The following is a 22138-nucleotide window of genomic DNA, read 5'->3' on the forward strand; positions in this document are numbered from 1 at the left end:
CTTGCTCAGTCGTGTCCGACTCTTTGCGACCCCATGGACTGTAGCCCACCAGGCTCCTCCATCCATGGGATTCTCCAGGCAAGAATACTGGAGTGGGTTGCCATTTCTTTCTCCAGGGGAACTTCCCTGACCCAGGGATTGAACCCAGGTCTCCCGCATTGCGGGCAGGCGCTTTACCCTCTGAGCCACCAAGGAAACCTGTTGAACGCCTCCGTTAATCTGAACTTCTAGGGCAGGGTTAGGCCAACTACAGCCTGTGGCCAAATTTTGCCTGCCTGTTTTCATACAGCCCATGAGCAAGGAATGGTTTTAACATATTGCAATGGTTGTAGGGGGGGAAAAAAACAAAAGGAAAAAGAATATTTTCTGACACATAAAATTTATATGAAATTCAAATTTCAATGTGTAAATAGCTTTACTGGAAATGAAAAAAAAAATAGCAAAAGAGTAAGGCAGACATGAGACATGATCATCAATAACACTGACATTGGAGAGTATAGCTTTCCTGACCTGGAACACCAGAAATAGATTTACGACCTGGTCACAGTCCTAGACAATAGGTCTCCCACTGGGCAAAGGTCTTTTACAGCTTGCCTGAGATCAATTGGGAACACATGCTCCCTGCGGGGAGATTTGCTACAGAGAGAGGCAGAGGCTGAATTATAAATAGCCAGCTTCTTCGGAGCTCACCAATGAGATGCATTACTCTCCTCCCAGCGAAGCTAAGTGAGGAGGTGCATGTATCCAGGAGGGCTACAGCTCATGGAGTGCCCTCTCTGGGAGATAACACTGGAAAACATAAAGACTATGAGTGCTCCTTCCAACAGAATGTTTAGCACACTGCTTGGCACCAAGGAAAATTTATTATATACGATAGAAGATACACTGAAATATATTTAAAATTTTAAGAGTTTATCTGAATAAAAATAAACTTGAATCAGGCAGCATCCAATCTAACAGACTGAAAAGAGCTCTGAGGAGCTGTACCAAATGAAAGACTTTCATAGGCAGAAGAGAAAGGGTCATTTTTTACTAAGCAAAAAAATGGACTGGTTATTGCAAGGATGTTTTCCTTTAGGGGATGACATGAGTCTTTTAGGCAGATTACCAAACTGGTGATGATCAGGAGATTCCTAACTGACTGGTTTGAGAATACATTTCTGATAGAGCTGAAACTGCAATTACCCTTCATTTGGTGACCTGGTGCTTAAATGTCTCCATTTTGGGCTTGCTGTCTCATTAACCTCTGTCACCGATGCCTGTTATAGTTACTAACTCTTAAGGAAAAGTGGGCTTCCCTCATAGCTCAGTTGGTAAAGAATCCATGTGCAATGCAGGAGACCCCAGTTCAATTCCTGGATTGGGATGAGTGTTGGAAAAGGGACAGGCTACCCACTTCAGTATTCTTGGGCTTCCCTCATGACTTAGCTAGTAAAGAATCTGCCTGCAATGCGGGAGACCTTGGTTAGATCCCTGGGTTGGCAAGATCCCCTGGAGAAGGGGAAGGCTACCCACTCCAGTATTCTGGCCTGGAGAATTCCAAAGACTGTAGAGTCCGTGGGATCACAAAGAGTGGACATGACTGAGCAACTTTCACTTTCAAGGAAAAGTTAAATACAAATTTTATATTGGACCTTGATACATGTGTGAGAACGGTAAGTGGTAAGTCTACAAAAGTGGATGAAACCCAAACAAAAATGGTCTTCATTGTCTATAACGTACATTTCCATTCTGTTTGGTAGAACATGGGTAAGTAAAAATAATTTTAAGTTGAAGAGAGATCCTCTTAAGTTTACATGTCCTAACTCTAACCGTACTATGCAGGATCAAAAGAGTGTCCAGGAACCAGGCACTGAGCTATGTACTTAAGATAATGTTCTCTCTTAATCACCACAACAATCTTGAGAATGATACATAATCATTATTCTGATTTTACAGATGAGAAAACTGAAGCTTTAGAAGTTTAAATAACTTAAGATACTCAGCTTGTAAATGAAAGCCTAGAATTTGATCTCTCGTTTACCTGACTCCAAGCCTCAGGACTGGCTTCATGGGCTTGTGACTTGTGGATTTACACTGGGCTCTGTTCTTGGTATAATGCTTTGCTGTCACCATCTTAAAATTCTTAACAATTTTAGAACAAGAGGTCCTACATTTTTATTTTGCACTGGGTTTCAGTTATGCCAAGACATCTTTTCCTGCCATTACCCCCCGTCACCTGTTTTACAAGTCTGGAGGATTCTATACAAATAAAACTTTCCATTAATCAAAGAACTATGGAGAATTAATTATTCCACTCTAGGTGGAAAAAATATGTAGACAATTATATATGAATGTTTTCACATTTATACACACAAATATTCACAATTTAGAGCCAAATTTCCATCACCAGACAATCCTTCCTCAGATTCTCTTTGGTTGCTGGTGCCTCCCCAGTGCTGTAAGTGGAACCAAGCCAAGAAGTGGTGAGGGCATGGTATGAGGTTTAGTGGGGGGTAAATATATTCATGTCTAAGCACATGTGTCTGGTTATATTCCAAGCCCAAGAACAAATTAATTTAGGATTATCTTTTTGATGCTTTCCATATTTCAGCTCCCATTAGTTGGCACAAATAATTAAGGGATGATGGAACACACATTGGCACAATTTTGCAACTTTTTTGAGGCTACAGGCTACTGAAAGGCAGGCAGCTATTACAGAAGATGGGGGAGGGTATTTTAGAAGAATATGCCACACAAGCAGCACTTCACTAGTTTCTAATCACTTTATTTAACCATGAACTCATAATACTCTTTGAGGTAAAGCTACTCTGAATCTTAAAAAAAAAAAAAAGCAAAACTTATTTTTTCATTAAAGAAAAACACACATAAACAAACACACATATGCACACACACAATTACAAAATGGGAAGTAATGGGCGTACAGTTTGTAACCTGTTTTTTTCTCTTCTAATTAATATGCTACACTGGTTCAATGCCTGGGTCGTATTAATAAAGATTCCCTGGAGAAGGAAATGGCAACCTACTCCAGCATTCTTGCCTAGGAATTTCCATGGACAGGGGAGCTTGGCAGCTATAGTCCATGGGATCACAAGAGCTGGACATGACTGAGAGAGTAACAACACAACAATACTTTTAAAGAGCTTTTCCAAGTCCTAGATTTGCTTTGCTGGAAGCCATATTGATCAGGGCCCACATTAGTAAGAAGTTTAATAGGGAATTATTATAATAAAACCCTTTCTGGCCAGATACTTTAAGGTAAGTAACTTTAAGGCGATATGACATGATTTGAGTGATAAACTGTATTCTGAGAAGACGCTTGAGAGTCCCTTGTATAGCAAGAAGATCAAACCAGTCAATCCTAAAGGCAATCAACACTGAATATTCATTAGAAGGACTGATGCTGAAGCTGAAGCTCCAATACTTTGGCTACCTGATGCTAAGAGCCAACTCACTGGAAAAATCCTGATGATGGGAAAGATTGAGGGCAGGAGAAGAAGGTGGCAACAGAGGATAAGAAGGTTGGATGGCACCACTGTTTTAATGGACATGAGTCTGAGCAAACTCAGGGAGATGGTGAACGACAGGGAAGCCTGACATGCTGCAGTCCATGGGGTTGCAAAGAGTTGGACAAGATTCAGTGACGACGACAAGAGAGACATTTATTCATATTAATAAAGTAACCATAATTCTTTTCATTAATTGGTTCTGTCTCAGCAAACATGCTTAGTCAACTAAAGAACCAAGAGAACAATAATACAACTTGTCCTTTACCTTTTAATGTCAGCAGCGTGTCCTCACACCACTGCAGGAGAGTGCTGCACGCTGAAGGAAAGGCTGCATGCAGACATCCTTCCCTATTGTTTTCTCATAACATTCCTTTGGAATACTGCCCTAAATGCTAGGGTAATTTATCTGCCTATAGAACTGGACATGGAACAACAGACTGGTTCCAAATACGAAAAGTAGTATGTCAAGGCTGCATACTGTCACCCTGCTTATTTAACTTATACGCAGAGTACATCATGAGAAACGCTGGACTGGAGGAAGCACAAGTTGGAATCAAGATTGCCAGGAGAAATATTAATAACCTCAGAAATGCAGATGACACCACCCTTATGGCAGAAAGCGAAGAAGAACTAAAGAGCTTCTTGATGGAACTGAAAGAGAAGAGTGAAAAAGTTGGCTTAAAGCTCAACATTCAAACGTGAAGATCATGGCATCTGGTACCATCACTTCATGGTGAATAGATGGGGGAACAGTGGAAACAATGGCAGACTTTATTTTGGGGGGCTCCAAAATCACTGCAGATGGTGACTGCAGCCATTAAATTAAAAGAGGTTTACTCCTTGGAGTAACTTGACCAACCCAGACAGCATATTAAAAAGTATAGACATCACTTTTTCAACAAAGGTCCGTCTAGTCAAGGCTATGGTTTTTGCAGTGGTCATGTATGGATGTGAGAGTTGGACTAATAAAGAAAGCTAAGTGCCAAAGAACTGATGCTTTTGAACTGCGGTGTTGGAGACTTTTGAGAGTCCCTTGGACTGCAAGGAGATCCAACCAGTCCACCCTAAAGGAGATCAGTCCTGAGTGTTTATTGGAAGGACTGATGTTGAAGCTGAAACTCCAATACTTTAGCCACCTGATGCAAAGAGCTGACTTATTGGAAAAGACCCTGATGCTGGGAAAGATTGAAGGTGGGAGGAGAATGGGGATGACAGAGGATGAGATAGTTGGATGGCATTACCGACTCAATGGACATGAGTTTGAGTAAACTCTAGGAGTTGGTGATGGACAGGGAGGCCTGGCTTGCTGCAGTCCCTCAGGTCTCAAGGAGTCAGACATGACTGTGCAACTGAATTGAACATCAATTCAGTCTGAATTGAAACTGATTATTAGATCAAATGGGATGATGAACTATGAAACTTATTTTGGAATCAATAAAACATATTCTGGTGGCTCAGACATAAAGAATCTGCCTGCAATGCAGGAGACGCTGGTTTGATTCTTGAGGTGGGAAGATCTCCTGGAGAAGAGCAAGGCACCCTACTCTAGTATTCTTGCCTGGAGAATCCCATGAACAGAAGAGCCTAGCTGTCAACAGTCCATAGAGTCGCAAATTCTTGGACACAACTGAAGCAATTTAGCATGCAAAGCATATTCAAGACCCCACATAATATTTTGTTTCTGGCCTTCCTGTCTTTGTTTTGCTTCCAGGTACTCTACTGCTCATTTGGGGAATCTTTGCTCATTTATTTTATGATAAGGTAATCATTTTACAGTATACAACATTGAAGATGTATAACGATCACTCATATTTTTAGGTAGTTAAAATTTGAGCTCAATACTTTTTAGAACACTGTTTCTTAGTAGTATTGGAGTGAAGGCTATTAGCTATTTTCAAAGTATTAGCAAATTCTGATTTGTCTAGAGATACATTTTCAACTTCCCTTTCAGGATAGATTATCCCTAATTGCTTACTTCTGCTCCTTAATTTTCAGATCTATGCATATGGGCTATGGGGGAGATGCCATGGTCTTTGAGTCAAAGTATATACAGAACTCCACCTTTTCAGGCTGTTTTCTCTCAATTGCCACCGTAACTGAGTCTTTGGTAAGTAAGCTATTCTAGCTTTCAACAGCCTAACCTTTTCCAAGAAATGGTTTATTGCTAAGGCCAGATATTTCCATGAGCATTTGCTGCTGCTGCTGCTAAGTCGCTTCAGTCGTGTCTGACTCTGTGCAACCCCATAGACGGCAGCCCACCAGGCTCCCCCGTCCCTGGGATTCTCCAGGCCAAAACACTGGAGTGGGTTGCCATTTCCTTCTCCAATGCATGAAAGTGAAAAGTGAAAGGGAAGTCACTGAGTCATGTCCAACTCTCAGCGACCCCATGGACTGCAGCCTTTCAGGCTTCTCCATCCATGGGATTTTCCAGGCAAGAGTACTGGAGTGGGGTGCCACTGCCTTCTCCGCCATGAGCATTTAGTCCATTGTTATATTTCTTTTGCTGGGAAAACCCTGTGATAACTTTCTCTGGGAAAAATGCCTTGAAAGGGAATGTCCATTCTCTGTAAGACTTACCAAAAGCCTCCCATTTTAGCACTAAACCTGTGGATTAGGTCAAATCCAGCATTTTCCAGGGAATGGGTACCCATTATGATGTAAGAGAAAATAACTTACACCCCCCAAAGACTTCCAAGGCCTTGCTAATAATATTCATCAATGGAAACCTGGGGAATATCTGTAGTGGTGCATTTAAAATGCACTTGTTCAAAGAACATATAACAGAAGATTGGGTTAAACTCATTGATATGGGTATAATTCCCAGAGATTTTAGATTTAATGAGTTAACTTGTGCAGCTGAAGGTGACTCTCTCTTCCTTGGTTGACTGACTAAAACTTGGACTAGGTGGTGGCCTACATTTAATGAGATGACAGGCCAGAGCTTCCTTAGCATGATATGAAGGAGGGAATCCACAGGCTTAGGGAGATAAGAATGTTAGACGAAATTTATCATGTGCAACTTACATATTGATCTGCACACCTCTGTTCCACAAGGTGGCCCAAAATTCATTCTTTTAATCAAGCCATTGAGAAATATATTAATGAACAGAATATTTGCATCTTTAAAACAATCTGTGGTTGCCCTCATTGGGAGGCTAGGTATGACCGTCAGGGATGCTGCCCCTGAGATAGGCTCCCTGATTTGATAATAAAATGCTGTGGTACGGGTTCTTCATGTTTCTTTCAATTAGGATTTAATGTGTCTTACATCTGGATGTTTACATTTTTCAACAAATTTGGAAAATTTTCAGCCATTATTTTTTCAAATATTTTTTTCTTCATATAATTTTTTCCACATTCTCTCTCCTTTCCTTTGGGGACTACATTTGCATGTAGGAGGCTGCCTGGGCTGGTCCCACAGCTCAGTGATGCTCTGCTGATTTCTTTTTTAGTCATTTTTCTTTCTGGGTTTCATTTTGAACAGTTTCTATTGACATGTCTTTGAATTCACTAATGCTTTACTCTGCACTATCTGATCAGCACTTAATTCCATTCAGTATATTTTTCATTTTAGACATTGTACTTTTCAACTCTAGATGTTTGATTTGGGCCTTTTTCATACTATCATCTATTTTTTTTCCCTAACACATTTATGGTTTCCTCTACTTTCTTGAACATGAGGTTATCATGCCCTTGACTACTTAGTTCTATTATCTGTGTAATTCTGGATCAATTTTAATTGATTTTTCTTCATGTACAGGTTATATTTTCCTTCTTTGCAGGCCTGGTAATGTTTGATTGGATGTCAGCAAGTGAAACCTTTACATTTTTAGATGCTGCATGTTTTTGTATTTCTGTATGTATTCTTAAGCTTTGTTCTAGGATATAGCTAATTTACTTGGAAACCGTCTGATCTTTTAAGGGCTTACATTTTGGGTTTGTTATGCAGAGCTAACAAAGTTCAGGACTGATGTTTCCCCCACTACTAATCATGTAATAGATTTCTGAGTATTCTATGTGGTGTTCCATGTATCAGAAGTTTTTTCATTCTGGTTGTTGTACCACCAACTATTTCTGGATCTATGTGGGCCCTGAGGATAGTCCCATCTCCTCCATTTGAGTCTCTTTCCCTAACCTTGGGGGCTTCCTCACATACACGTCTTGATTGTTGCTCAGTTGAAGAATACCTAAGTAAGCTTCAATATATTTACAGAATATTTTTGATAATATATAACAGAAATACCACTTACATCAAGTAGAAAAGTACTTGCTGGCTCATAAGAAGAATCTAGGGATAGAAGCTACTTGAAGACAGAGGATGCAGGAGCAAATTAGGTCATCTCTCCTGGGATTGCTCTTGGTCCATCTGTCTCTTCTCTCTGCATGATATGGTTCTCTTTTCATGATATGGTATGATTTCTTACTAGAGATATCTTCCTCCAGGCAGAAGGAAAGGTGACCCTAAGCAGTGGCAGCTATCATCATTAAATTTTTAGATCTTTTTCTAAGTTCATATATCAAAACTCAAGGAAAACTTACTGGTCTGTTTGGGCTACATGTTCACTGAACCATATATTACACATGAGAGATGTATTGCTCTGATAAGGCCCAAGTTAGCCCTACCTAACGTGTAGAATGTGTAACTTGTAAAAAAAGTTTTCTTGTTAGAAGATGTGGAGGCACGGATGTTGAATAAACAAAACAGCAATGAGCAGTGCACCCAATTTCCTCATCTGCAAAGTGCATAAAATAATCTAAAGTGTGACAATGTATTGAGAGCTTAGCACAGTGCCTGGCCTATGATAAAACACAGTTCTTATGTTGTTATCAATAAATTGAGGTTGGTGCCTCCAGGTGTCAGTAAGTTAATTCACTTCTTTTCATCACTAATCTTTAGTAATGAACTTTCTCCTTTGTCCCTCTGTGTCAAGAGTGACTTAAATTCCTACCTATGGGCCTTAATTTCCAGGTAACTGGGTTCCTGATCGTCTCCCATTGCAATTTCCCAGAACACCTGCTTCTGCCTTGTCTAAGCAGAGACCTTGTATAAGCATCAAATTAGTAGCAGGAAACAGATGGTCCACTAGAGTTGAGTAATTTGAAGAGAGTTTAATAAAGGGATTATTAACAAAGGTGTTGGCAGGTTATAAGGAAATCATGAGGGGTAGTGAGGTACTCTGGGCTAGGAGAAAGGACAAATGACAGAATGGTGACTAGAAATGAAGAAAGGAGATGCCTGACAGGAGCAGGGGTATTCAGCCAGTCTGTGGTGATCCCATGGAGAGGGAGCCAGTGAATAAGCACCCTGACCCCTACAGCTTCCTGATCTCCTGTGTTCCCCACTAGGTGAAACAAACAAGATGCCAAAGGGCACAGGAATCTGTCATTCCAGTCCAAGGCCAGCCTGCTGCCTCGGGCACAGGGAAAAGAGCATCTTGGAGGAAAAACTGGTAACCATAACATGCCCATGTTGTGGTCTTAGTTTGGATGGTTTTCTCTGAGTATATGTAACCCACCCATTTTACTCTGCTGGTTGATTTTCCAGTCCCTTTGGACTCATGATTTTGTCTCTATTCTCGGAATAATCTGTTCCTGGTCACGATCACAGAACTTATGTCTGTTTAGGATTTTCCTGGTCCTGAGGTAGGGACCTCTGAAATTTATAATCTGGAATGGGGCAAAAGACTGCCAGATACAACCTGTATTTATGACGAGGAAAGTTCAGTTCCAAGTGCCTGGAAGTTTGCAGTCTCATAACAGGAAGTTTTGTTCATTTGTTGTGAACCTTGCGTGCATCCTCAATCAAGCCATTTCTTCAATGGAGCAGCTTTACAGGGGGACTGGAAAGAATTTGCTGTCAAGAAAGGAGAGCTGTCACTTTATGTGGACTCAAGTGGAAGGAAAAGACTGGGTCAGCTTTAAAGATCTGCCTCTCAGCATCTTCCACAAACACAAAATTCACCTCATTTCCCAAAGTCCTTAGAGAGGAAGCCAGGGATATAGGCATGGGTAGTAAAACACAGAAATACTAATGAAAGAGAGGGAGATGAGGTAAAAACAAGTTGTTGGAAAATACACAGATAAAAGTAAAGTCAAGGGAATGAGTGAAGTAATGACAAAATGGAAAGGCAGTAGTACCCTGGAAAGACAAACTTTCCACTCAGGAACCACAGGCCATCCCACAGTTACAGAGGAAGAGCAGGACCCAGCCCGGCTTCGGCTGTGGCCGATGAAACAGAGGCCAAGCAGCTGTCCATTAACACAGTTAGAGGAGAATGCAGGCCTGGCGCAGGTGTCTGATCTTAATTTTGAATCCCGCATGTTGCTCTCTGAAACACCTCTGAAGCAACTCAGTAAGGCAAATAAGGAAAACAGGAAGCCTGGCTGTCTGGCAGGCCTGCATCCACCAAGAGTTTTGCTGAGCCATTTGAGATTGGTGGGTGATCTCAGACTGGTACCTCAAGAGATGGTCCCTGGGGTGGTTTGAATATTTTGGATATATTACCTAATATTTAAAAAGGAATCTCATAACGTAAGTGCCCCATGGCTTAAAGCATGTTTATTTTCTCAGCCTTTGTCTTTCAGAGATCAGCACTCTGTTGCAGTGCTGCTATTGTAAGGGTGGAATAAATAGAACCGTTTTAATGTGCTGTTTGCATTTCCCGATAGTTAAAAAGCAGCCCATTATTAGCTGCAACACTGTTGTGACATCAGTGGTGACTTTGCTGCTCGGGTTTCAGCTCATGAAATATTTTCCTCCCTGATACAATTATCTTTCTTTTTTTTTCTTTTTTTCACCTTTCATATTTCATCCTCATGCAAATGACTGGCTAAATGGCCATCCATGTTTCTGGTCTTTTCAAGAATGGGCTACCAAGATGCTAACACATATTCTGCTTGACCCAGTTTCAAAATTTTGGGCCCCCAGGAACCACTTTCTTACAGCGACTCCTGAAAGGGCAAGGGAGCTGTCCTTGTTGTATTGAGGAGGTATAGGAGCATGGAGTGTCACACGGAGTAGGGACAGCCTGGCACAAGAGAGGGAGGGTCTCTGAGCTTTGTGCTGGTAGGGGTTGCTGGAGCCTGGGTGAGAGGGGGAGATTGCTCCATGACAGGGAGGCAAAGGGGCACCAGAGGGGCCACTGTGAAGTGTGGGAGACTGGTGAAAGAGAAGGACATCTTCACGGAGGGAGACAGCAGAAGTGACAGGAGGTGGGTTATATACAAGGAATCAATTTAATAAGAATACTGAGGACAACTGAATTCAGGATTCTCATTATTAGAAAAGAGAAATAGGAGGTTCAGGATGGGGAACACGTGTACACCCGTGGCAGATTCATGTTGATGTATGGCAAAATCAGTACAATATTGTAAAGTAAAAAAAAAAAAAGAAAAGAGAAATAAACATATAAAAAGAGAAAAAACTAAAACTTGATATAAGAATTGAATTATAGATGTTAGTATGATCTCATGGGTTTTTAAAACATATAGAAGTATATACAAAATGTACCTACCTGTATGAGTTTGTGAGACTTTGTATCTTGTAACCTTTTTGGGGTTATTTCAAAATAAAACTAAAAAAAATGTTCATATAGGTATAATAGCACTATTTAAAGTAGAAGTATAATACTGCCAATATGATGTTGTTAAATGAATTAAATAAGATAATTCATATGGAGGGTATAATATAGTCCCTGGCACACAGTAATCTTTCAGTAACTATTCTTATTATCTTCTGGGATAAAAACATACCATGAAAATTATTCTGTATCTTTTTTTCCACTAAAAATATATCTTGGAAAGCTTTTCATAACAGTTCATACCTTGTTTTTTAAAATTAATAAATCTAGCTTGTATTCTTTATTATATTACTGTTAGAAAAACAAAAAACAATAATTGTGGGAGGGGGGATAATCTGCCTCAGTATGTCATCTGCTGATGACTCATAATTTAATTAATTCTCGTTGCTAATGGAAACCTTTGGTTGAACAGGCATAGCTGTATTTTAATAGCAGCTCTTGAGTGGAGAGTATAAGAAAAAAATATCCAATACCACATCACTGGACACATAGATGTTCACACAAATTTTTCCTATATTTGTAAAGCTCAGAATGAAAAGCACTGGGTAATTAGAGAAGCTATTAAAATTCATTCATTCAATCATTTCTTCAGTCCACTGACAAATCCCTATTTAAGAACTGCTATGATCATTCACTATTGGATGTACTAGGAATGAAGCACAAATTAAACAGGGTCCCTGGCCTCAAGGAGCTCTCTCCTTCTAGTGGAAGAAGAAAAACACCCAGTCAGTCTTACATGATACATTAGTTGGTAATAATTTAAACATGAGATCAGTCCCTTCCCTTCATGAAGAAAGCTAATTTGGTAATTTTTTAAAGTTCATGCCTTACTAATCATCTATAATAACTCTTAGTAACCTTTTGAGCCTGGGTTTCCAGATATCAAAAATGGAGATAATAATAATTATAAGGTTGCTGTAATCAAATACATTAAGTGCCCAGCATAAAGACAGCCCCTTAGCAGGTACTTGATAAACAGAAACCCTTATTTGCTTTTAGTTGTACAATTTTGGGTTCTTATATTTGAGACTAACTAAGAGAATAGGAGTGGCTTTGATTTACAGGAAAGCTGTTTCCTTCCCCAGGTTGGGTGTATCATTGATGTGTCCCCAGACCTTACTAACCTGCTCCACTAGGCACATTTTCTTTACTGAGCTGTCATAGCTTCCACCCACAGGAAATGGGAAATCCATTTTTCTACTGGGTTGCTTTCCAGAAGGAATCCCCAAAAGCACTAATCCCAAGAGTCTGTTATAGGCTCTTGCCGCCGACCTGGCAGCCCATACTTTGAACAGTCACTTGGCGCTGCCCTGTAGTTGGGCCCCAGCTGACTTCTCAGAGGCGAAAGTTCACATTAACCTCTTGAAAGTGCATCCAAGTCCAAGCATGGCCTTGCCAAATATGCTGAACCTTTGGGTCTTTATCTTGAAAACACCAAGGAAACAAAGTTTTTAAGGGAATGAGCTGGCTTCACTTATATTTTTAAAAAAATTTCCTTGGGTTACTCTGTAAAGAATGGAGAATAAAACTCAAGAGAAGAAGCAGGAGAGTGGGGTTGCTCCTCTGTGACCCAAAAGGGCAGAGAAGAAAGGGAAACAGCACAGGTTTGAGATCTGGCCATTTTGGAGACAGAATTGATAGTACTGTTGATGGATTTGTTGTAGGAGTGGGAAGGAGTAGGGAAGTTGCCAGCTTGAGCATTTGGATGATTTTATATGGCTGTGCCACTTGTTAAAAATGGGAAAAACCAAGATGTCTAATAAAAACTCAACTAAGTGCTAAAGAAATCTCAAGTTGGGTGCTTGACATTGCAGGGACCAATAAGCAAACTTGGGGCTTACAACTGGCCCAGAATAAACCTCAGTGTCTCAGGCTAGCCCCTGGAGGCTTCTGTATGGCCAGAACCAGCTCAAATACACCAATAAATAGTCCAGGTCTCAGTGAAACTTGGACCCATGCCTAAGTCATCAGTCCCCTTGGAGCAAAGCAGTCTCTCTCCTCTCCTATTCTGATGTATGTTCATTTCCATTTCAGGATGGCCAAGGATGGGAAAAATCATCCTGTACATGGAAGATGGCCTCAGCTACACTGTCCAGCCAAAAGAATCAGCAAAAGGCTTCAAAGTACATTTCACAAAATCTAGGCTCTCCAGTTTGAGACTACAGTAAATGGAGGATAGTCCAGGTTATGAACACTTTATGGCCAGAAAAAGTGCTCTGGAGCATAGTCTAGTTAAAAAGACCCATAATTCCCATTATAAAGCAGAACATTTTGCATCTCACAAACTGTGGTGTCTGTATGCAGACGTATGGAAACCTCACTGCCTTCTCCAAGAATAAGAGTGAGGTATTTGTTTCACATTTTTGCAATAGAAGGGACCATTTACATAAATTAAAAAAAAAAACCTTTCAAAAAAATCAGTCGTTTGCATAAACAAAGCTAACAATCTCCAGTGGATGTCCTACCATGTATACCTGAGGAGAGTGAGGAAGCCTTTCTATGGAACAAGCTTCTCATTCTCATTAAATATTTGCATTTGTCAAATATCAAGGTCTTAATAGGGCTTCCCAGGGGAATTTCAAGATGGCAGAGTAGAAGGATGTGCGCTCGTCTTCTCAAGCGAGAACTCCAAAATTATAACTCGCTGCTGAACAACCCTCGACAGGAGAATGTTGGATCCCACCAAAATAAGATACCCCATGTCCAAGGGCAAAGGAGAAGCCCCAGAAAGATGGTAGGAGGGGAGAAATCACGTTTAGAATCAAACTCCATACCCGCTGGAGACACTTGGAGGGCTCAAACAAAGCTTGTGCACACCAGGACCCAGAGACCCCACAGAGACCGAGCCCGAACAGGGTTTGAGAGTCTCCTGCAGAGGTCTGGGTCAGCAGTGGGCTGCTTCAGCGGCAGGGGCTGGGTGCATTAGACCTGGGTATGGCATAAACCCTCTTGGAGGAAGTAGCCATTAGCCCCACCTTAGAGCTGCCAGAACTTCCACAGTACTGGGGAAACAGACTCTTGGAGCACACAAACAAAACCTGGTGCACACCAGGACCCAGGAGAAAGGAGCACTGACCCCACAAGAGACTGACCCAGACTCACCCATGAGTGTCCAGGAGTCTCCAGCGGAGGCGTGGGTCAGCGGTGGCCTGCTGCAGGGTTGGGGGCACTGAGGGCAGCAGTGCCTGCATGGGACCTTTTGAAGGAGGCTGCCATTATCTTCACTACCTCCACCATAGTTTGGCCTCAAGTCAAACAACAGGGAGTGAACAGAGCCTCACCCATCAACAGAAAATTAGATTAAAGATTTACTGAGCATGGCCCCACCCATCAGAAAAAAACTCAGTTTCCCCCTCAGTCAGTCTCTGCCATCAGGAAGCTTCCAAAAGCCTCTTATCCTTCTCCATCAGAAGGCAGACAGAATGAAAACCACAGTCACAGAAAACAACCAATCTGATCACATGGACCACAGCCTTGTCTAACTCAATGAAGCTATGAGCCATGCCCTGTAGGGCCACCAAAGACAGACTGGTCATGGTGGAGAGTTCTGACAAAACGGGGTCCACTGGAGAGGGGAATGGCAAACTGCTTCAGTATTCTTGCCTTGAGAACTCCATACACACTATGAAAAGGCAAAATGATAGGACACTGAAAGATGAACTCCCCAGGTCAGTAGGTGCCCAATATGCTACTGGAGATCAGGGGAAAAATAACTCCAGAAAGAATGAAGGGACAAAGCCAAAGTGAAAACAACACCCAGTTGTTGATGTGACTGATGATAGAAGTAAAGTCCGATGCATAAAGAGCAATATTACATAGGAACCTGGAATGTTAGGTCCATGAATCAAGGCAAATTAGAAATGGTCAAATAGGAGATGGCAGGAGTGAACATCAACATTTTGGGAATCAGCAAACTAATGGGTGGACTGGAATGGGTGAATTTAACTCAGATGACCATTATAACTACTATTGTGGGCAAGAATCCCTGAGAAGAAATGGAGTAGTCCTCACGGTCAACAAAAGAGTCCAGAAGATCACTCACCTTGAGATTTGGGCGCAATCTCAAAAATGACAGAATGACCTCTATTTCCAAGGCAAACCATTCAACATCACAGTAGTCCAAGTCTATGTCCCAACCAGTAACGCTGAAGAAGCTGAAGTTGAACAGTTCTAATAAGACCTACAAGACCTTCTAGAACTAACACCCAAAAAAGATGTCCTTTTCATTACAGGGGACTGGAATGCAAAAGTAGGAAGTCAAGAAACACCTGGAGTAACAGGCAAATTTGGCCTCGGAGTACAAAACAAAGCAAGTCAAAGGTTAACAGACTTTTGCCAAGAGAAGGCACTGGTCATAGCAAACACCCTCTTCCAACAACACAACAGAAGACTCTACACATGGACATCACCAGATGGTCAATACTGAAATCAGATTGATTATATTCTTTGCAGTCAAAGATGGAGAAGCTCTATACAGTCAGTAAAAACAAGACCGGGAGCTGACTGTGGCTTAGAGCATGAACTCCTTATTGCCAAATTCAGACTTAAATTGAAGAATTGGAAAACCACTAGACCATTCAGGTATGACCTAAATCAAATCCCTTATGATTATACAGTGGAAGTGAGAAATAGATTCAAGGGATTAGATCTGACAGACAGAGTGGCTGATGAACTATGGACGGAGGTTGGTGACAATGCACAGGAGGCAGGGATCAAGAACATCCCAAGAAAAAGAAATGCAAAAAGGCAAAATGCTTGTCTGAGGAGGCCTTCCAAATAGCTGAGAAAAGAGAACATGAAATGCAAACGAGAAAAGGAAAGATATACCCATTTGAATGCAGAGTTCCAAAGAATAGCAAGGAGGGATAAGAAAGTCTTCCTCAGTGATCAATGCAAAGAAATAGAGGAAAACAATAGAATCGCAATGACTAGAGATCTCAAAAAAATTAGAGACACCAAGGGAATATTTCATGCAAAGATGAGCACAATAAAGGACAGAAATGGTATTGACCTAACAGAAGCAGAAAGTATTAAGTAGAGGTGGCAAGAATACAAAGAACTATACAAAAAAAATCTTCATGACCCAGATAACCATGATGGTGTGATCACTCACCTAGAGCCAGAAATCCTGGAATATGAAGTCAAGTGGGCTTTAGCAAGCATCACTACCGACAAAGTTAGTGGAGGTGATGGAATTCCAGTTGACCTATTTCATGCCCTAAAAGATGATGCTGTGAAAGTGCTGCATTCAATATGTCAGCAAATTTGGAAAAGTCAGCAGTGGCCACAGGACTGGAAAAAGGTCAGTTTTCATTTCAATCCCCAAAAAAGGCAATGCCAAAGAATGCTCAAACTACTGCACAACTGCACTCATCTCACATGCTAGTAAAGTCATGCTCAAAATTCTCCAAGGCAGGCTTCGACAGTACATGAACCATGAAGTTCCAGGTGTTCAAGCTGGTTTTAGAAAAGGCAGAGGAAGGAGGGATCAAATTGCCAACATCTGTTGGATCATTGAAATAGCAAGAGAGTTCTAGAAAAACATCTATTTCTGCTTTATTGACTATACCAAAGCCTTTGACTGTGGGGATCACAATAAACTGTGGAAAATTCTGAAAGAGTTGGGAATACCAGACCACCTGACCTGCCTCCTGAGAAACCTGTATGCAGGTCAGGAAGCAACAGTTAGAACTGGACATGGAACAACAGACTGGTTCCAAATAGGAAAAGGAGGACATCAAGGCTGTATACTGTCACCCTGCTTATTTAACTTACATGCAGAGTGCATCATGAGAAACTCCGGGCTGGATGAAGCACAAGCTGGAATCAAGATTGCCGGGAGAAATATCAATAACCTCAGATACGCAGATGACACCACCCTTATGGCAGAAAGTGAAGAGACCTAAAGAGCCTCTTGATGAAAGTGAAAGAAGAGAGTGAAAAAGTTGGCTGAGAGCTCAACATTCAGAAAACAAAGATCATGGCATCTGGTCCCATCACTTCATGGGAAATAGATGCGGAAACAGTGGAAAGTGTCAGACTTTATTTTTTGGGGCTCCAAAATCGCTGCAGATGGTGACTGCAGCCGTGAAATTAAAGGACACTTGCTCCTCAGAAGAAAAGTTATGACCAACCTTTATGGCATATTAAAAAGCAGAGACATTACTTTGCCAGCAAAGGTCTGTCTAGTCAAAGCTATGGTTTTTCCAGTAGTCATGTATGGATGTGAGAATCGGACTATAAAGAAAGCTGAGTGCCAAAGAATTAATGCTTTTGAATTGTGGTGTTGGAGAAGACTCTTGAGAGTGTCTTGGACTGCAAAGAGATCTAAGCAGTCCATCCTAAAGGAAATTAGCCCTGAATATTCACTGGAAGGACTCATGCTGAAGCTGAAACTCCGATACTTTGGCCTCTGATGCGAAGAACTGACTCATTGGAAAAGACCCTGGTGCTGGAAAAGATTGAAGGTGGAAGGAGAAGGGGATGACAGAGGATGAGATGGTTGGATGGCATCACTGACCTGATGGATATAAGTTTGAATAAGCTCCGGAAGTTGGTGATGGATGGGGATGCCTGGCATGCTGTGATTCATGGGGTCGCAAAGAGTTGGACACGACTGAGCGACTGAACTGCACTGAACTGAGGTGGTGCTAGTGGTAAAGAATCCGCCATCAATGCAGGAGATGTAAAGAGACTCTAGTTGGATCCCTGGGTCAGGAAGATCCCCTGGAGGAAGGCACGTCAACCCACTCCAGCGTTCTCATTTGGAGAATCCCGCGGACAGAGGAGCCTGGAGGGTTGCAAAGTGTTGGACACGACTGAAGCAGCTAAACACACACACAGGGTGTTAATATAAAATAACACTAGGTTTGCTTTCCAGAGAGGATACTACCAATGAACAGTTTCAAAAGGTACCTTTAAGACCGGGTAGGGGTAGGTAGACATCCTTGGAGGAAAGATTTAAATGTTCGAATAAGGCATCAGCTCAACTCAGATATAGTGAGCGGAGTCTTCAGTCTTCTGGCCCCTTTGGCCCTGCTTTTGTCTCTTCCTAACTTTGAGGGGCCCATTCATTTCTTTCTCTGAAGCTGGCACTCAGCTCAGCATTGACAGCTTCTCTGGCCTCGGCAGTCGTAAATAATATCTCACCACATCGGTTAAAGCCTTTCTGTACACTGGTAGGCAATGTGACACACATACTCTGATCACCTTGTATCAATTCTGCGAAGCAGTGATATAGATCATTATATTCATTTATACACAGAACACACCAACCATGATCTGAAGCCCTTTGCTTGACGTGACAGAAGTCAGGTTTTTGTGACTTCAAAGCCCAAGCTCTTGCCTCTTTGCTTTCAGCCCCTTGTTCTTTTTCCTTGTTTCTCCTGGCTGGTGCTTCCAGTTAGCAGCCTCTCCATTCAACTAATTTCCCCACAACAGATTGATCTTGCCCAGCTCTCCAATGCCCTGAGGGTTCCCTGGCAACCACCAGGCCCTAAGGTTCTCAGCTAACGGGTCTTTGCAAGTGCTCTCTGCCGCCCCCGCCTGGCAAACCTTAACACAGATTAATCCTTTGGTCAACACGTTTGCTAAGAGTAGCATGATTTTTCCTTATATATCCCTTTCTGTGAATCAGACGCTCATGTATTACTGTTTAAATTAAGAAAAACAATGATAAATTGTCAAGACCAAGATCTAAGAATATATTTAAGGTCTCAAAAGTTGGACTAAAGACAAAGTAAATTTAACCTGTATTGAATACATGGATCCTCAAGAAAAGTTAATGGGAAGTAAGAATATCGGCGTGCTGCAGTCCAAGGGGTCGCAAAGAGTCAGACGTAACTTAGCAACTGAACAACAACAAAAATAAAAGAATATTTCAAATTCAAAATCTTTTGAGACTTTCCCTAAAGATGAGAAATTTAGATTTTTTTAAAAAAGACTTTATATACCCCAATAAAAAAACAAAGAAACAAAAGACGATATCCTTCACGTGATTTCCCGCTTTGGCAGTAGTCCCCCTTATTTGCAGGGAAAACGTTTCTCAGTGAATACCTGGAAACTTTTATATCAATATGCTATGTTTTTTTCACATACATGCATATCTATGATAAAGTTTACTTTGTAAATTAGACACTGTGAGAGATTAACAACAATAGTAAAATAGAGCAATTATAACAAAAATACTGTAATAAAAGCTAACTGAATGTGGTCTCTCTCTCAAAATATCTTGTACAAGTTTAACACCTTTTCCAAATTAACTGAGCACTTACCAGGCACTGTGGTGATAAATTTTGCAGTTTAAGGTACAGAAAAACAAAACCAGCAGAGGTTTCTTTTTCCTTCCTCACAATTTCAAAGAGAGAGGATTCCGTCTTACCACAGGCCTCAGCCTTGGATGGTTTCCCTTTCCTCAAGTTGAGCACTTTCACCTTTTCACTTCAAGGAAGCACTTTATAGCTTCCCTGTGGCATAACTTAGTTGCCACAATCACTAGACATCCACTTTGGTGTCATAATTAAGTACAGTAAGGGTTACCTGAACCCAGGCTCTACAAACCACCACACCAACAGCTGATATGCAGGCAAAGAAGATTCAAGTCGCGGGCAGGACATTGCGAGATTTCATCATGCTACTCAGAATGGCCTGCAACTTAAAACTTGCTAATTAATTATTTATTTCTGGAGTTTTCCTCATTATTTTCAGGCTGCGGTTGACTTTGAGTAACAAACTGTAGGAAGCAGAACCTCGGATAAGAGAGGATGATTGTACATAAGTCTGTTTATGAAACTTTACCAAAGTGTTTCAGGAAAGCCAGTATTAAAGTGTAAATTTACTGTTTTGAGAAGATCATTACTTCTTCAGCTTAATAGAACTAAGTCAATGTGAGATTAGTAGTTATCTTTTGAAATGTTAAATTACTTGTTTGATTCTGTTGTGTGCTACGCATACAGTAGGTGTTCAGTCAATGTTTGATGAATTATAAATAGTATCTAAATAGCTTTTCCAAATTCTGGAGAAGTGGAAAGGAATGTTATTTGACTTGGGTTAACACTGGAATTTCTGCTAAATAAATACACAGTTGTTTGAAAGTTCTACTCAATAAAATACTGTACTAGTACAATGAAGTAGTGGCTATCCTCTTTCCCCAGAGTTAATGACTTTCTCAAGCATTTGGCTTTCTTACCATAGGATTAGTTCCATTATAGGCCAGTCAATAGGCACAATTCCAAGATTAAGAGCAATTTGGATCACTATTCTCCTTTCATCACATATTCATTATTCTCTGTTTGAATAAGACCTGTAATCAGTGTTATTTACCAATCTTTATGGTGAAACTTTAAACCACTGATTATTCCTGTCTTTGCAGGTATTAAACACCATTTCAAATATCCTTTCAATAAATTTGTAGTAGCTAATGAGGTCCATTTTTCCAGATTTTTCAGTCCACTGAAGGCACACTGAAACCCTGAGAGTCTTAAAAAAAGAGTATGTGTTGTTTAATTGGTGGCAGCTGTTCCTTAGAATGTTACCTAAGTACATAAGTGTTTTTTTCCCCCTGTTTAATAGCTTTTTTAAAACACAGTTTAAGTTATCCTTGATATATATATGGAGCACATATAAAGGTCCCCTGAAGTTCTTTGATATTGAAAATTTCAAATACTATAAGTCTAATATATGCAAGAAATTATAGGACAGTACTTTTTAAAAACTATGTATTCTTTAGGTACTCAGGATAGATTTCTTCAAGAGAAGGTATTAATTTACTGTAGTTAATTCTAAAGCATATACCTTCTATATTACTTGAATGCAGCATTTTCCTGCTTTGTCCTTGAATTCTTTTCAAAAATCATTAAGTACTGGATACATACAATAATAGCAGGTAGGCTTAAAAGTCACTATGAATCCAGTATACCCGCTAACATTTTATAGGAGAAATTTTGAAAAGAAACACACAGACATCTAATGTTCAAAATAACCAGAGCCAAATATAATGATTTTACAGTTGAAGGATTGCCAAGATGTACATTTTCTGAGTGTGGTTTTCCTGAGAGTCTGTATGCAGATGAAATATAGCTTTTAAGAACATAATCTTCATGGATCAGGTCTTTCTTGTCATAGCACTGGACTGACTTTCACGTCAAGGTCAAAGTCCTTTCTGCAGATCTAATTTTAGGTTTTCCATTTCTCACCAGGACGCTGCAGGTTTTGAGTTAGTGCGACACAGACTGCATTCATTGTGCTGTAGAAAGAGGAGGGAAGCCTCCTCTCTGTGGTTTTCCCTGCTTCTGTCCGGAGACTCCCTGCCATGAGCTGGTTGACCACCCCCTGTGGTCACCTCGCCCCATTAAACGGGGTGGTCTCTGGAATGGCAAAAGCATACTCAGGGCCCTCCCTTCTTTTGTCTCTTTTGGATTTTCTGAGATAGTGGCAAACTTATGTTATCATTATTAATCAAAAATTGTCTAGATCTTCAAACTGTAAACCTGAAGGAGAAGTAGTGAAGTCAAAGTGATTTCATTTAGATTGAGATAGAAGAGACCAGGAAACAAGGGCATGAAGATAGAAAATGTCAAATGTCATTCATTTACTTTTAGTTTTATATACAGAGTGCATAGAAGTCTGTAACAACAACAACAACGAAATCTAAGAATTTCCATTTCATTTTATGGCCTTTCACTGAAAGAGACAGAGGAATGAAGATAAAAGGGCCAGAGGGAAAGCCAAGCAAGCAACCTTCATGTTAGCAAAATCTCCAATAAGAAAATATCTAATATAATAAGCACGTATTTTTTTTCCTAAAAAGGAATCACATGTTTTTTAAAAAGGAATATTTTCTATATTTATTATAAGCAATATTTTGATTTTATAAAAAGTTTAGAAGCTTATACATCCATAAAATATTTTTGCCTTCGTTTTTAGTGAGGAAAGATTTAAATATCCACTTCTGGATGTTGGAAGATTTTTTGCATCCTCTCCAAGTGCCCCCTAAAATGTTATTTTCATTGCATAGCAGCCCCATCTGGTGGTTATTTGTAAACTTTCCAC

This window comes from Oryx dammah, unplaced genomic scaffold (genome assembly GCF_014754425.2).
Source record: "Oryx dammah isolate SB20612 unplaced genomic scaffold, SCBI_Odam_1.1 HiC_scaffold_27, whole genome shotgun sequence".
In the NCBI taxonomy this organism is placed as follows: Eukaryota; Metazoa; Chordata; class Mammalia; order Artiodactyla; family Bovidae; genus Oryx; species Oryx dammah.